Raw genomic sequence first — 8,850 nt, 5'->3', positions numbered from 1 at the left:
CGATGAGGAAATAGTCATCAGATAAAGCAGTAGGAAATGAAGCTAATGAAAATACGAGAGAAGAACGGAGACTGATTTTTTTTTTTTTTTTTTTTTTTTGAAGAGTACTGGATCTGAGGCTGAAAAATGGTACATCAGAAAAAAGGAAACATAAAAAGTAGAAGAAAAAAATGGCATACACAAGCATGGACGGTATGATTTCTGGAATAAATGAACTAAACGTCTATCTGTTAATAGAGAAATCAGACATAATGGGAATTGTGGAGACAAAATTGAAAGGTCCTCTATCATCAAGTATGGTGGGACAAGGTCTATACAACCATTGGGCGAAAAATAGAACGGATGAACAGAGGGAGGAGTCATATTATTGACTAGAAAGGGCTTAAATGTGACACATATAACAGAAGGAAAGCATAATGTGGAAATGATTATGGTTGTAAATAGTAACATGAGTAGTAGAAAATTGATTGTAGTATATGTGCCCCCCAAAACAAAGGCTTTGTCTGATAGTAATCATTCCAAATTACTGGAAGACGCAAAGAATGCATCAACAGAGTTACTGATAGATGGAGGAAACATAGTAATTATGGGTGACTTTAATTTTTTAGCGGGCCCTGCAAGAGGGTAGTAGAAAATGATTGGTTGGGACAACCAGGGATAGCTGCCGAAACCTGTATGGGGCTGATAGATAAATGTAGACGGGTGGGTGGATGGAGGGGTGGGTGGCGACAATTTCAATTTTGTGTGTGGGATGTTTTCCAAACATAAGCCGCGAAGGAGTTGCATAATCTCGCTCACCGTCTGAAGTTTATAAACAGCCGCTAGGGAACATATTTCAATGCTGATGTGACGATATATACACTTGGCCATTCCGCTTCGATGTCGGGATTGTTTGTGTGGGCAGTGTTGCTTGGGACGTTGTAACGGTCTTTCTGATTGGAGAGTGGTGGACGAGGAGAAAGAAAAATTGTTGGTGCATGGGAGAGGAGTCGCGCCCTTTGGGGAGGCACTTGTTTGGATCAATAAGGTAGTGACGTCGGAGCATAGGTGACTTAGTGAGTGGATTGAGGATCCCAGACGGGAGTCCCTTGGTGTAAATTGACAAGCCAAGTGTATATAATTGGGAGGAAAATAGAAAATTATACATACGTTTAATTCACCCTATCAAGAAACATTACTAACTTGCTACAGAGGATATGGTGAAAAACATACTTAATAGAAGAAAAGTTGAGCGAGAATGAAGAAATATAATACCATAGAAGGGAACAGTTAAACCGAATTAAACCAGTAATTACGAATAGACGAGAACTGGAAGTGATAGGGATGAAAATAGATATCTGGAATAAACTGAATGAGGAAACAGTGAGTGCCAAAACTATACAAGATTTTAAGAACAAACTGGATGCGGAAAGATACAAAAGCGGGTGGGTCAATACGAGTACAGCTCTCTTCCCGTAAAGTACAACTAGGTAAATACAACTATAAAAAAAACACACACACACATACACACACACACACATACACACACACACACACACACACACACACACACACACACACACACACACACACACACACACACACACACACACACACACACACACACACACACACATATATATATATATATATATATATATATATATATATATATATATATATATATATATATATTCACATATCATTTACATACCTGTAATATAGTTTAGGTTGGTCTTTGTGCTTATCCATTCTATATTTTTCGTGGTTTCTTTTTTCCTCCTTGCATATATCGACATATTTGTTTCTCACTTTGATGTATGTTTACCATTTGGTAATTTTTTTGTCTTTTTTCCATTCTTTTCCAAGCTTTGTCTCCTCTATCTTTAGCCTCACTACACTTTTTGTTATAACAACACTTTATATAAACCATTTATTGTTTTTTCTTTTGCATATATTAATCTGTTCCCTCCTTGTATTTTTCTTTTAACGTGCTCCATTTCTCTTCCATCTTTGTTTCTTCATTTGAAACTTTTTCCCACTTAGCGTTTTGAAAATATTTTCTAAGTTTTACAAAGTCCGATTTATTGTACACTAATCTTCCTTCTCTATGTTTCTCATTTCTCCTCACATCATTTTGTTCTTTTAGTTCGAACTCTGTATGTGGTCACTCTTCCCAATTGGTGCCTTGTAATTCAATTTGTCCACGATTTCAGTCTCAGATGTGAATATCAAGTCGAGTCTCGACGATTCTTCATTATTTCTACATCTGGTATTTTTCTTGACCCGTTGAGTCCATGTATAATCTGTGATCATATCCAATGGAGTGTTGCCCAAGAGTTCCTTTCCACCTTTTACTGTCATATCTTCCCAATTTATTGCCTTTGCGTACACACACACACACACACACACACACACACACACACACACACACACACACACACACACACACACACACACACACACACACACACACACACACACACACACACACACACACACACACACACACACACACACACACACACACACACACACACAAATACACAAATACACAAACACATGCACACACACACGGACAAATACATAGACAAACACGCACAAAATATACACACAAACACACACACATGCACACACACATACACACATACATACATACACACACACACACATACACACACACACACACAAACATACACACACACACACACACACACACACACACACACACACACACACACACACACACACACACACACACACACACACACACACACACACACACACACACACACACACACACACACACACACACACACACACACACACACACACACACACACACACACACACACAAGCACACACAAGCACACACACGCACACACGCACAAACACGAACATACAACCACAAAGACACACAAATACACATACACACGTGTTCATATACAAGCGTACACCTACACACAAATAGTCACATACAGACACACATACATACATACACAAATATATACACACACGCACAAACGCACACATACACACACACACACACACACACACACACACACAGACACACACACACACACACACACACACACACACACACACACACACACACACACACACACACACACACACACACACACACACACACATACACACACACACACACACATACACACACACACACACACACACACACACACACATAAATACACACACAAACACACACACACTCACACAAAAACAAGTGCACATACGCACACACGCATACGCACACACAAACGTACATACACAAACACACATACACAAACACACACACACACACACACACACACACACACACACACACACACACACACATACACACACACACACACACACACACACACACACACACACACACACACACACACACACACACACACACACACATATATATATATATATATATATATATATATACATATATATATATAAATATATATATATATATATATATATATATATATATATATATATATATATATATATATATATTAGTATAAATGGGCAGTAAGTTTTCTTGTAGACATGTTCGATTGAAGACCAGAGCTAATTCAATAGCCACTATCTTCTTTGTGATTTTCTCAATTTTTCTAATAGTTTGTTTGATTCTTGAGGGGAGGTCAAACACTTCCGAGATCCATGATGTTATTGTAACACAAAATATAAATACAAGTTTTCGGTTGAGTCATCCAACCATCTTCAGGTAAGTGAGATTACATATACAGAACAGGAGTTTAAATACAAGTAAAAAGGGAGGAACTAGGAGAGTTAGGAGTCAGGTACTGGACGGAGGTGAGGGCTTCGTATCAACAGGACGTCGCTGGACAGCTGGTCATGGTAGCCGGAAGATTGGGCCTTGTTGCCACGCAGCCTCGCTGTGTAGTTGTAAGGTACTAACTGTGTCTGTCTGTATATTAATGATAGGAGTGTATTGTGTAATGTAGACTCTTTCTAAGATGTGTAGTTTCCTGGTTTTGTTACATTGTTTAAGTATTTTTGTGTTGTTGACTAAATCTTGTCTGCTTGGAGTTTTGTTGTGTGTTTGTGTCATGTGTTTGCGTATGCTTCCTTCGCGGGCGTGCATTGTGAGTTTCCTGCTCACAGAGGTAGTGGTAACACCAATGTAAGAAGCATTGGGGAGAAGTTTGCAACCTTCTTCTGGGCAGGATAATTGGTATACCACATTTGTCTGTTTGAGGAGAGAGTTGTTTTTAGTCATGTTATTTTTCATGATAAGGTTAGAGACTTTTGTGTTTTTGTAGTATATGATGAGGGTCAATTTGTCGTGTGGGTTGGTGCATGTGACGTTACGTGCGAGGATGTCTTTGAGGACACGTTCGTCTGTTTTGTGTGTTGGTGTCATTTGGTTTTTGTAATAAACTGTGTGTGTGGAATGTGTGTTGTTTTGTCCGTGTTGTGTTGTGTTGCGTGTGATGAAAAGTCTCGTCTCTTTGTCAACGAGAAAGTTGGGAAAACCGTTGTTAATGAGGATTTGTTTAACGCGCATTATTTCAGAGTTGAAAAATTTTTCCCAGGAAGAGCAGTTTTTATATGCGCGTCGAAGGTATGCCCGAATGACACTGAGTTTGTACCGCTGGGGGCACTCGCTCGCTGCATTCAGGCATCTTCCGGTGTCAGTGTTTTTCCTGTAAACAGTGGTCGTGTATTTGTTATCTTGAGTGTGGATGAAGACGTCAAGGAAGGGAATTTTGTTGTGTATATTAAGTTCATATGTGGAGTGTAGTACAGAGGCTGCTTCCATGGCTAGCTGTAGGTCTTTCAGGTGGGACTCACTCCTAACTTCAGTAAAAATGTCGTCGACGTGTCTACAGTAGGAAAAGGGTCTTAGGACGGGGTCTTGTAAGACTTTGTTCTCTAAATCACACATGTAGAATTCGGCAAAGGTACACCCTAAAGGTGAACCCATTGCGACTCCTTCCACTTGTAGATATAGCTGGCCGGATGGGCTTCGAAAGGGCGCTTCAGTTGTACAGGCTAGGAGAAGAAGCTTCAGTATTTCTTCCGGGATCTTAGGGGGATGTAATTCAGGGTGACGGTACACATTATTTAGGATTATATCTATTGTGGGAAGAATAGGAACATGGGAAAATAACGATTCCACATCGAGCGAAGCCATAATTCCTTGGGGTTGTTTGCTGCGTAGTATGTCAATAAAATCATCAGATGATTTTATGGAGTATTTCTTAGAAATGAAAGGGGTGATGACATGGCTGAGCTGTTTGGCGAGTCCATATGTAGGTGTAGTAATTTGTGAGATGATCGGGCGGAGAGGGGAGTTCGGCTTGTGAGTTTTGACGTTGCCGTAAATATAGCCTGGGGAGAATTCACCGGTAATGGGAGGGATGTGCAGATGGTCCACGACTGCGTTATTAACAGCGATGAGTTTGTTAACCTGAACCTTAAGTTTGTTGGTGGGATCACAAGAAATTTTCTTGAATTTAGAAGTGTCGGAGAGGATGTGGTTAATTTTAGAGAAATACTCTTCTTTGTTAAGTAAGACATAAATGGAGAACTTATCAGCTCGTCGAATGAGAAAAATTGAGAAAATCACTAAGAAGATAGTGGATATTGAATTAGCTCTGGTCTTCAATCGAACACACACACACACACACACACACACACACATATATATATATATATATATATATATATATATATATATATATATATATATATATGTATATATATATGTGTGTGTGTGCGCGCGCATGTGTGTTTGTATGTATGTATCTATCTCTCTATCTACACACACACACACACACATATATATACATATATATATATATGTATATATATATACATACATACATATATTGTAACGTAATATTAGATATTACGTCATATGTGTAATTATGTTATAGAATTGTGTTCCTTTGTATTACATAACTATGTTCATATTTCTTGTCTATGTATGTATTGTAACAATGTTAAGCAGTAACGCCCGTCCACTATATGTAATCTTGCCTACGTGCGGAGAAAGGTGCGCACTCTTGTAGAACAAACAGACAAGCGAAATCCTGAATAGTTCGGAGCGCACAGATTTGACAGTTACTAAATAAATAGATTGTTCAAGCAAGTCGAGGGTCCTAAAACTACCCATGTTGACGTGTTAACTTACCCTCCTCCCCCCCCTTTCACTCTCCGCACACTCACCCGGAAATACCCCGTTTTCCGGTCCAATGGTATATAAGCGGTGGAAACCGCTCATTCCTTGTCATATTCCCACATATTGATCTCTGGATAATAACTAGAAGGTTTAGATTCATGAGACGATTGGTGTGAAGTGATCACCCTTTTTGCCTACATTACGTGTCTGATATACATTGCATTACTTTACTTATATTTGTACTTATTACTTATTTTGATGCATGTTCCTGATCTCTTTGTACTTAGATAGTACCATATTGTATACTTATCTTGTGTTTCTTATTTGAACGATAATTTCCATATTCTTATAATCATGTAACGGTCCCATTGACCCTACTGCCCATTCTCTTTTGTGTTGATTGCCTGTAAATATTTTCCATTAATAATTTCGTTTACTAGTTTTATCGCTAGTTTAATATTCCTTTCCTGGAATCTTCTTTGTTACCTTTACTTCTAGTCTTACGAATTATCTAGGCCCTGACCAGATAGTTCAGTCCTACAGTGGCTTCTAGAAGTGCGCTGGTTCTTAAGCACTTAGACGTTATACGTAACGTCTCTTCACATACCAGCGCCAATAACAAAGTGGCGAACCTTGCCAAGGATATTGGATCAGGTATTTAACACATTCTTATAGAGATGGATGATAAAGTTCAAGAATTCGTTCAAAATCCCAAGGTAAGTTTCTTAAAGAAACAAACTAAAGACACTTTGATAGAAATAGGCAAGCACTTTGGAGTAGACATTGATACAAGTTTGCGAAAGAAAAAAATACTTCAGGAACTCGTTGAAAATCTGATCGAAGATGAGATCTTATCTCCAGAAGAGATTACAGCTATACAAATTCCTTCAAATAGGTTAGAAATAGAGGCACGACTAACCGAACTTAAGATTAAGGAGATTGAATTAAAGGTCAGGAGAGTAGAATTTTGAGGAGGAAGCTAAATTGAAACAAATGCAAATTGAGGCAGAATTTAAAGCTAAAGAGGAGGAAACTAAACTGAAACAAATGCAAATTGAGGCAGAATTTAAAGCTAAAGAGGAGGAAACTAAACTGAAACAAATGCAAATTGAGGCAGAATTTAAAGCTAAAGAGGAGGAAACTAAACTGAAACAAATGCAAATTGAGGCAGAATTTAGAGCTAGAGAAGAGGAAGCTAAAGTGAAACAAATAGAAAGAGAGAACGAAACTAAAGTCAAATTGGCAGAGTTAGAATTAAAGAAGGCAGAAGTAGAAGCTAGGATTGTTGATAGACGACCCGTAGTTCAGGAAGGTCATATAGATATTTCCAAGTATGTAAAACTTTTACCCATATTTTCAGAAGGAGAGCCAGAAATTTTCTTTCTTCAGTGGGAAAAATTGGCGCAACAGTTACAAATCCCTAAAGAAAATTGGCCATTAATCATTCAAGCACAATTTAAGGGTAAGGCTCAGCAAATTTATATTTCTCTTTCAGAAGCAGAAAGCGAGTATGATAATATGAAAGCTTGTATTTTAAAAGCTTATGAACTAATACCAGAGGCCTATAGACAGAAATTCCGTAATTATAGGAAGACACCTCAGTTAACATACGTAGAATATGCGGCTCAACAAGAGAGGTTATTCAATAGGTGGTGTTTGGCTAGTGAAACGGACACCTTAGATAGACTTAAACAGTTGATTTTATTGGAGCAGTTTAAGAATACCTTAGAGACAGATCTTAGGATTTTTATAGATGATCATGTTTCCCGAAACTTTAACTAAAGCTGCTGTATTGGCTGATGAGTTCACACTAAATCATAAACCTAAGTCGAGACAAATGGAATCCCCAAAAGTCAAAGTCATATATTCCAGATTCAACAAAATACTCTGATCCTTGGTCCCCAAAGAAACACTTTGAAAATCAGTCTAGCCCATCACATTTCAGTTACAGGTCTGATTTCAATCAATATCCTCCAAACCAACCTTGGCAAAGAATGGAAAGGTTTAAGACTAATCCCCCTGTAACTTGTTCATATTGTAAACAGGTTGGCCATCACATTTCTAATTGCAGAAAGAGACTGACACCCTCATTCTCCAATAAGACACCAACTCTTGTAAGTAATATAAAATCAGATGATTCAAAATCCTCTATTCAGGATACACTACCAAAGAAGCCGGTATTGTCAAGTAATGTAGAACCCCCCTCATCAGATCATGATCCTTGTTTCAAACCATTTGTATCTTCAGGAACTATATCTCATAGTAGTAGTTCACAACAATATCCTATTTCCATACTCCGAGACACAGGAGCAAAGCAAAGTCTGATTTTAAATTCTGTCTTGCAGAATCTGGGTGAGTCATATACAGGTTATGATATATTGATAGAAGGAGTTGGAGGAATTGTAAAATGTCCATTACATAATGTTTTCTTGCGGTCTGATTTAACAACCGGAATGGTTAAAGTAGCAGTAGTAGACTCTCTTCCCATAGTAGGAATATCCTTATTGTTGGCCAATGACATCGCTGGAAGCAAAGTCATTTCTCCCTTAATAACAAATAACCCTAAGATCTCAGTAGAACCTTCAGATAACTTACAGTTGTTTCCCGCTTGTGCTGTAACCAGATCTCAGTACAAGAAATCTGAAGAGGAGACTTATAATTTAGAATCCCTATTCTCCCAAACTGACCCATCTTCTTCT

This window comes from Oratosquilla oratoria, unplaced genomic scaffold, assembly GCF_046742065.1.
Source record: "Oratosquilla oratoria isolate Oo_2021 unplaced genomic scaffold, ASM4674206v1 SCAFFOLD165, whole genome shotgun sequence".
Classification (NCBI taxonomy): domain Eukaryota; kingdom Metazoa; phylum Arthropoda; class Malacostraca; order Stomatopoda; family Squillidae; genus Oratosquilla; species Oratosquilla oratoria.
The sequence above is the reverse complement of the archived record's forward strand: the minus strand, read 5'-3'. Positions refer to the sequence as shown.